Consider the following 9,651-nt stretch of genomic DNA (forward strand, 5'->3'; position numbering starts at 1 on the left):
CTTAGAACCTTGGCCGAGCAGCTGCCAAGAAATACTGCTGGGTCTGGAAAACCTCTAGTGGAAAACCCCACAAACAGAGTAGATTTGAGCCAAGTAGACACTAGTGGAAAAGGGCCTTTAGTGAAACTATAATTTAACACTCTTTCCCTTACCCCCCCAAATCCTGTTGTCAAGCCTGTCACTATTACAGTTCCCTGATCTCTGAAAAGGGACCCTGTAAGTCTCAGTTCGCCTTTACTTGCTTTGCTTGATGGCACAATTAAGCAAAGAAGCGCGTCTCACTTCAAAGCTGACTGGTCAGTAGGGGTCTGAAAAAGATTTGAGGTGACATTTTGTTGACATTGCTGACTGTAGTGGAGTTATAGCTCACAGGAGCAGGGCAGAATTCTCAGTCATGACCTGAGCACTCTCAGGATCATGATGGCTGGGGGACTGTCATGCCCACCCCTGCTCACAGGATCTCCACATAATGAGCATTGGTGGCTTGCTTGTCTCCAGACTGCTGCATTTTTCTGGCTTGGCCTCAAAAGTCAGTTAGAGTTTTGACAGGACTTCAGGCTGCTGGATGAATGCCTCAGCAGCTGTTGCGACCCCATGCATTTGACAGTTTCTTTCCTGCAGAAGGAAAAGAGGGCATGTGAATGTATTAAACTCTTTTCTGATATCTATTTGCATAACTGACTTCATTAGACCTCACAGCTTATTTTAAATGAAGTACAGTACGTGAAATGAAATAGTAACATTCTTAAAATGTAAAACATGCTTTGGTTTTTGGAACTTTCTAAGTTAGATGATGGCCTAAATCAAACACCAAATACAGATAAGAAAATAAAGCCTTCACCTTTTATTTATCTAGGCTGAAAACTAACCCTCAAGCCACTCATTAGGGAATGCATCCTGTTATTTTAAAGAAACAAATAAAAAGACCAGCTCACCCAGCTCTCCGTCTCGTGACAGGAAGGACAGATTGTGATTAATGTTGACATTTCCACAATAAACAATACAATAATCATAATTCTTTTAACCAAGAGGCAGCTTTACTGGTTAACAATATGTTATGACTACATTTTTAAAAATTTATTTAAATGGAAAAATGCATATTATTGGACATAAAAATGAATGCCAGAATTAGCCAATGGCTACTGTCCATTTCTCTCAACTATCAAGAATGTTTAACATTAAAGCAACACTACTGAACTTTGGCACAATTTCTTAGGGTGATGCCCCTAACAAAGGCTAATTCAGCATCCATCTTGCATCCGGTCTCCTCTCAGAGCACCCTCCTGCCAGTAGAAGTCAGTCTGATGTTAATTCTTGTTATAGCTCTCACTGTGTCCTCATCTTTCTTTTCCTCACTTCCGTTGACAATGGTGTTTTGTGATTTCTTGTCAAATCAGACTGTGTGCATTTAAAACACCCACTGTGTTGACGTCCAGTTGCTGGGGTTTGATATGGTGCAATAAAGCAAAATTCTGTTGTAAAATGATGCCCTGGGCTGAAAAACAACGGTGTGAAGTGCAGTTTCTCAGCCTCAGGACTCTGCAAGGCAATGGTGGCTCCAGGAATGTGCACAATCAATAGAAGCGTACCATCAAAATTAGTCAAAATAAATAGAGTTTTATGTTCAGAAAACTTTAACATTCAGAAGCAAAATATATCCAGTTTCTTTCCACTGATGCAAAAATTCCACACTGCAAGTTCTATGTTATACTTCGCTTTCAAAAATAAAAAAAATAACTATGTTTATCTATGTAATCATCACAAAAGCTTTTAATTTCTTTTAAATCAAGTTTTAGAATGATTTCAATTTTTTTTCTTATTAGTAGAATGACAGTTTTGCAGACAATAGGGGAAAAGTAAAAAGGAAAAATACAGTATTGTTATTATGGCTATGGAGACAGCAGCATCCGTTTATGAGCGGAACAGACTGGTGAACTTTCTAGTTTAAGGATGACTGGTGGAGGAAAAAAAAATGCCCACATCAAACTACTAAATGGAGGACAAAGAGATAAATGTAATCAAGACAAAATGTTAAAGTCAAAGTTGTCAAAATATGCAAGAAAATATATTCAGAGACCAAGCCATTATAATTTCTTCATGGAGCTCTTTTCTCACCAGACACTGTTTTTATATTAGTTGAAGCAATGCACTCCATTACATCAATAAGTCATCGATTAATTAAATGAATTTATCTGTAACACATTACTTTATGACAACTATGTTTGCTAACAAGATAAGGAAAATTTGGGGTGTCAGGTAAATCACAATTATGCATGCTTAGATTGTTACGCGTGTTATTAAAGACACACTATGGGTCATTTGCAGATTTTCTCAGTGATGCCTCCCCTACCGACGCTAATTCGCCATCCATCTTGCATACTGCCTGTACTGTCACCCTTTTGCAGCCATTGAAAGACAGTCTAACCTTAACTCTTGTCTTGTCTCTTGCTCTGTCTCTTTTTACTCTTTATCCAGTAATGTCTTGTAAATACCATATTCATGCTAGTAAGTGGAAAGGTTGTATTCCATCATTCACTGGGTTCATAAAGAGCTTCACCAGTTAATTTAAATAACTGAAATGTCTGGTCCACAAGAATGAAAAAGCTAACAAAACTCATACCTAAATTTGCAAATCCTTGTTATTTTAATGTGCTTTGATTTGCTGCTGTTGTGCTATCTTGTCATTGTCATTTCCTCTTGTCTCTTGTTCTGTTTATTCTTTTTGTTCTTTTTGTATCATAAGAAAGAAAAAAAAGAAAAAATGTCTTGTTTTTCTTTGCGGAATTCGTCACAGTGTGCGGTCAAAACAGCCGGTGTGTTGATACCCTTTTGCTAGCATGTGATGTGGTATGACATGTGAAACTCAGGTGCAGTGGCACACAGAAGAAAAAAATGTGAAAAAAGTGCAGTTTCTTGGCCTCAGGAAACTAATGGGTAGCAACGGCTCTAGATATGTTCTGTTGTCATTGGGCCATCAAACGAGTCAGAAACATAGAGTTTTAAGGTTTGGAAACGTCCATAGTGTGACTTTAAACTGATCATGTAGGACATACACTACTCTGTAAAAAAGTCCAAACACTACAATTGCTTTCTCTACTGCCACCTCCACATTCTTCCTCAAAATAATAAACCCACTAGTGTAATGTTAACTTTGCAATGAGGTAGAATTGAATGGAATACACTGATATGATGCCATGTTATTTGTAGCTGAATTTAATTTCCGAGTAACATATTGCATGTTTGAACAAGGGCTCTATTTTTGTAGCTATGGCTTTTGTTCCCTGTGCCTGCTACCACGGTAACCTGGCTTTTGATTGGCTTATAAAGTTAGAGACGGAAAGTGGTGGAGAAAGAAGAAGATAAAAAACAAATAAGGACCTGAAAGGAAGAAACTGAATTGCAATAGCAAAGAACAGCATTGAATTTAACAAAAAGTATTCATTTTGTTTAGAAGGACTAGATTTGTGATTATTCATTTATACATGAATTATAGAATTACCGAAGCTCTGGACAGTACTGCTCTGGATGGGTATAACATCTTTTAATACATATGTCAGTGTTGCTCCAATTTTGACACCCTACAGAATATGACCATTTTCTTTTGGCCTATATATTTAATAAAGAAACAAGAATTATGCATTATATATAATGTGTTCTTTCTAACAAGTCATGGTTTTATCAGTTGCATTACTGATTATGCAAATCGGCCAATGCATTTATATGACCGACTCTGTGAAACCAAGATCCTATGGACAGGAACGTGGCATGATGTCAGTTTTAAAATTCCTAGTAATTTATACTTAAGAATCCAGTTAACTAAATAGGACATACAGCACAAAAATATGTGATAAATTCCTAAAGAGTGATACAGGACTTACTTTATTACAATAGTACTAAGGATTTTTTATCAAACACTATCAGTCAAAGGTTTTGACACATTGTCCCATTTGATTCAGTGGGAAAGTGTTGACTGGTACTGTATTTATACAAACTTTGAGTAGTCTTATCTATAATCCCCAGGGTATATTTTACTGGATGTTGCTGTACTGTAGTTTGGTCTGCCACTGGCTAATATGTTACAGTTACAGAAATAGCATCATTTTCAGAATGTTGTCTGTAGAACCTTTAAATCTGTTTGGGGAATAACCTTTGATGTTTTAACCTTTCAAGGAGAGCCACAGCTCAGAAATCGGTTCAACATCCTCAGTGAGCCCTTCACCATCTGTAAGTCAAACCCTCTGTGGGATGAATGTGAAAAGCCCAGTAAGTGAGATGAGGTTGAGTGGAGGAATGAAGGGGTTTGGGTGATGAAAATAGAAATGCTAATGTGCAATGTCTAATTGCTTGTTGCTTATATTGGCTGACATGAGCACCCATCTGCTAGAGGTGTGCAATGGTGGAAAGTGGTTACTAATTAAAATACTCGAAAGATAATTTGGGGAATTGAAGACTATTTAATGCTCATTTATGCAATTCCAATGCATTAGGAAAAAACAGTGAAAACATGCTCTGTGTTATTATTGGCTAGCATTGTGTGTGTAGGAGTGAAGATGGCAGAGGAATTGGGAGCTGAAGAAGGTGGATAGTGGAAGAAAATGCACAATATTTATGAAGCACTGTCAGGTTAATATCATGCAACATTTATTGATGCAGTAATGTTTAATTTAGCATACGCTCATGTAATAAGCCATTAGGTGTTGTGCTATGATTCAGAGTTTGATGGTGCTGTAATGACAATCGGATGCCCTTGAATATCACACTAACACTGTGTTGGCTGCATTTAGAGCCCAAAAATAACTATAAATCAAAATGGCTAAGGATGCAGGGGTGCTGTGCTAGCTATTGATAACATGAGGAGCTTTGGTGCAATGACTTACTGTAAAATATTCAAAATTTCACACAGGAACATGAGTGGATTAACTTTGATAATGGATATAATAAAAGCGGGCAACACCCTTTCAATAAATCTGCCACATTGTCGAAGCGTAAAAATTATAGAAGCATTTCATAGAATGTCAAGAACGCCCCCTTTCACAGATTCAGTTGTAATGTTATAGGTCGACCAGTAAAGAACCTCAGATTACCCTCCATTCTTACAGAGACAACAAAATGACCAATGTCAACTCAAGGAGGGCTGGGATAAACCAACAAACTCTCCAGCGTTTCCTTTGATTGCATGACACCATGAGAGTGACCAGGTGTCCCTTTGTCCTCTGTGATAAATGCCTTTAGTGTGCTCATAGCTAATCTGATAGATTGTGTTGCTCCACTCGTTTGTTGTGAGGAATTCCAAGGCGTTTCTTTTGACACTCCAAGTGGGTGACAGTGATTTACGTATGGATTAAAGAATAGATTATCATATCAGATGCAGAGATGGGATCACTAAAATAACTCAAGGAAAACAGAGCTATCAGCTGGATGTCACACCATGTGCTGCATATGGATGTAGATTCTGAGAGGTGTCTCTCTTTCTGCCCTGCATTGCACACAAGAATGCTTTTTTTTTTTTTTTTTTTGCAGCAAGCTGGCCCCAAGCTATATCTGGAGGAACTTTAATGTTTGTTTCGATCATTATTTTCAATGACTGTCATTGCAGCAGCTCAATCACTACATAAGGATGGCACTTGGGGTCACATTGTTATCGTTAATTTCCTCACCAATGACATGACAATGTCCAGTGAGAGAAAAAAAAGAAACAAAACAGCACTTTTATGTTAAAAGAAAAAAAAACAATTTTCTTTTACATTCTTGTTATTCTTCTGTTTTGTTTCTTTCCCTGATAAAAAAAAAAGACTTTTTTCTTTTAATTTCCCAAACATGTTGCAAACACTGATGTGTTGATGGTGTACCCCTGTAAAAAGGGAATTTATCTTTATAATAGATCATTATACATCTGCCACAGAGTAATGGCAGCGAGATAACAATAATGCTGCTTGATTTACCTCAGTGGCATACTCCATTAGATTTTAGTTCAGCAAATTAGTACAGAAAAGGAACCAGGCTTGCGGAACAGGAGAACTGTGAGATGGAAGACATGCTCACTGTAAAATTGCCCCATTATCAAAGTTACATCAGAGGGACGTTATAAACAACCCCTGCCTCGGGATTTATTAGTACAGAGAAAAACTGCAGAGAGTAGTAACAGGGACTGTGTTTCGTTTTGCTTTTCCAAAAACCCATTATCGTGCTGCTGTGTGTAGCTGCAAGAAGAAAGGAATGGGATGAGAATCATGCAGAGATGAAGAGGAAAATTTAAAATATGTCTCATTTTACACTGGGTGCTGCTTTCCATTTTCCTTGATCAGTTTCAGTGTTGGGCTGTTTTGACTTAATTTGGAGTAAATCTGTCTCATCAAGGTTGTTTTGATTCTAAGAAGGAAACTTTCATGAGTTTTATGCCTTCATTTCAATCAAAACAAAACATTTAGTCTTTGGTTTAAATGACATGGGAGAACTGGTTTTCTAGCAGGCTTTTAATCCAAAACATTAAATAAATAGAAAAAAAAATATTTCAGCAAAATTTGAATCCCCCTCAGTTCCACCAAAAGCAGAAGTGTTGAGAATGTGAAGGGGCTGTTCTGTGTTTATGCAATTGACCACAACAACTCTAACCAGAGTGTTCCCACCACCACCAATGCAGCATTTCTGAAGTGTCCCTGAAGAGTTGGGATGTGCCGCTTCCCCAAAAATATGCTGCTGTTCTGTATTTGATTTTTGCCACTTAGAAACCACATCAATCTAGAGCAGAGCAGACCATCCAGGAAGGGAGTCAGGTGATGAAAAGCAAAGTAGACCTAGTTGATTAAAAGGAAAAACAAACAACAACAACAACAAAAAATGTGTGTTTTACTCTGAAACATCAATGTTTCATCATAACCAACGGCATGGGCACTAAGACATCAGTGGAGAGAGGGTCTGACCTGATGTTTGGCACCATGGACGACGAGACGTTTATCTCACATAATTTTGTACACCACACATCCCTGTTGTAATGATGTGACTATAACACATTAAAGACATGGGTCGAACTGGCCAAATAACCTTTTACTGGTTTATTGTTTACTTTAAATGCCCGTAAGTGGACCAACTATCACATGGAGTTGCAATCCTCACATGATCGAGTGAACTGGAAAAACCAGCTGTGGCAGAGACCCTCAGCTCTGAAACGCTCCTGGTGGGACAGGGTGCCAGACGGAAAGCTCAGCATAGCCGCCCCTCCTCAATAATAATAACTGAATAATCACAGTTAACTGAAAAAAATAGAGTATTTAACATGATCTGAGTAATCTGTAAAAATCAAACACACACTTTAACATCTGCCTCTTGACCACCTGAACTCACTCACTTCATTATACAAATTGAAGCGCACTTCAAAATCTTTTAGAAAATTTAATAAAATTATCCCAGTGCCCTTTAAATGTAATATGAACATACAACCTCCAAATAGACAAATTAGGACTTAAACTTACTTTTATTTCAAAATATTTATGTTTATGTCTTCTTGCCAAATTCATCCCACTAGGCCAGAGTGGACCCTTCTCGCGGACTGGTTTTGGACCCTGGGCCATGGGTTTTACACCTCTGATCAACAGAAGTCTATTTGACATATTAATTTTTTTGCTGTTCATAGAAATTTCTCCTCTTAAAGCTGTTCATTGAGAGTTTAGGGTAAAGTACTCCCGTCTACAGTCAGGAACGAAAGGAAAACAATGAAGAAGGGAAGCATCTGAACGTTGCAGGACAGTAGATCTCCAGGACTGGATTTGGGCACTCCCGCTTTAGAGTTAATTTCTCTGCTTGAGTAATTTCCAAGAAGGATCTGCACTCAAATGTTTACCCAATGCAGCACTTAGAAAAGCAGCATTCGGATATGGAAAGTATTGCTTTTTTTTATTGTTTTAGATTTGATTGTATTTGTTATGTACAAAAAAAAAACTGCATGACTGACTGAGGTAACCAAGGGTCGTTTTAAATGTAGTTTGTAGTCACTGAAACACACACATATCTATCTGAATAAAAATTATTTTTACTTATATTTTCTATCATGAAAGTTAATCACAGTTGTGTCAGTGTTTATTTTCTGCTTAATGGCTCTCTGTTCAAACTTAATATTTAATTCAGTTTGCATTTTTTTTTTTTAACGTCATGTTTTTTTAGATATCTGAAAAATTTTTGATCATGAATTATTTTTTTTAATAATTTTCCATGAATTATCTGTGGCTTTATACTGAGATGTGATGATGTTGCAGGAAAGGAACATATTCACTCTGCATCTTGTTTCCAGTTTAAATTAATTCCCTCAGAGAAAAAATGAGTACTGTTAGACATAAATAATTCAATTCCCCCAAATAATTTTTTTGTTTATTTATTTTTTTATGGCAAAAAGTACCACCAGGGACTACTTTAGGAAGAAAATAAACATCTTACTTTTGGAATAATTAACACACTCTGTGCTGAATTTATGTGGATCTCTCTGACTCAGTCTTTGTTTTGTCTTCCCCAGATGACACGTCTGTGGGGAGGGAGGGGGAAATCACCGGTGTTTCCTACCTCCCCGGAAGACTCGCGTAAGCCATGTTAACATGCTAAAAGCGTATGTGCCCCGTCACCCTGGTTCAGCTGACTACTCCACTAAGTCGACTCCTCGGGAGATTGCGGCGGTGTCAACTCTGCCAGGTGAGAAAGAAGGGGTGAGTGGCACAGGTTTCGCCGCTCGCGCTGAGGCACTTTTGGTTCCACGGTTAACTAACTCAGAGATGTTAAAGGCTCTCCCTGAGATGTTACAGCATCTACCCAGGGAGCACCAAGAACATGTACTGACCTTAATATCAGACTTTCCGTCATTATTCGGTGACACTCCCATGCGAACGGCAGTAGTGACACATGACATCAACGTTAGAGACGCAAAGCCCATTAAACAACATCCATACCGTGCGAATCCCACAAAGTGAGCCCTTATGAAAAGCGAAACGGAATACATGGTACAACATGGATTAGCCAAACCCAGCAGCAGCTCCTGGAGCTCCCCATGCCTTATGGAGATTAAGCCAGATGGCTCCCCCAGGTTTATCACTGATTATAGGAAAGTGAATTCAGTAACCGTGCCAGATGCTTTTCCGTTGCTGCGAATAGAGGATTGCATAGACGCTGTAGGAGCCGCTAAGTTCGTAAGTAAACTGGACCTTTTGAAGGGGTATTGGCAGATCCCTCTCACTGACAGAGCGGCGGAAATTTCTGCTTTTGTAACTCCGGATACCTTCCTCCAATACACGGTGATGGCATTCGGAATGTGTAATGCTCCTGCAACCTTCCAGAGATTGGTTACCACTTTATTAGGAGATGTTCCAAACTGTAGCGCATACTTAGATGACATAGTTGTATACACGGAGACTTAGGAAAAACACATAGCTGTGTTACGAGACGTGTTCACACGGCTGGCAAATGCCAACTTAACTCTGAATTTGGCGAAGTGTGACTTTGGAAAAGCCTCCATAACATATTTGGGAAGACAAGTAGGCCAAGGAACCGTGCGACCGATAGAAGCCAAGACTGCTGCCATGGCAACCTATCCAGTGCCGCTCAACCGAAAAGAGTTACGGAGATTTCTAGGTCTGACAGGATATTATCGGACTATTGCCGGAACTACGCCAC

General features: G+C 38.6%; 1 pseudogene; it reads left to right on the forward strand.

Moving 5' to 3' along the window:
• LOC121653015 overlaps positions 1–8,951 on the forward strand; it is a 104,045-nt pseudogene extending 95,094 nt beyond the window's left edge.
• Positions 8,952–9,651: the final 700 nt, after the last annotated feature.

The sequence above is a fragment of the Melanotaenia boesemani genome, chromosome 14 (assembly GCF_017639745.1).
Source record: "Melanotaenia boesemani isolate fMelBoe1 chromosome 14, fMelBoe1.pri, whole genome shotgun sequence".
Taxonomy (NCBI): Eukaryota; Metazoa; Chordata; class Actinopteri; order Atheriniformes; family Melanotaeniidae; genus Melanotaenia; species Melanotaenia boesemani.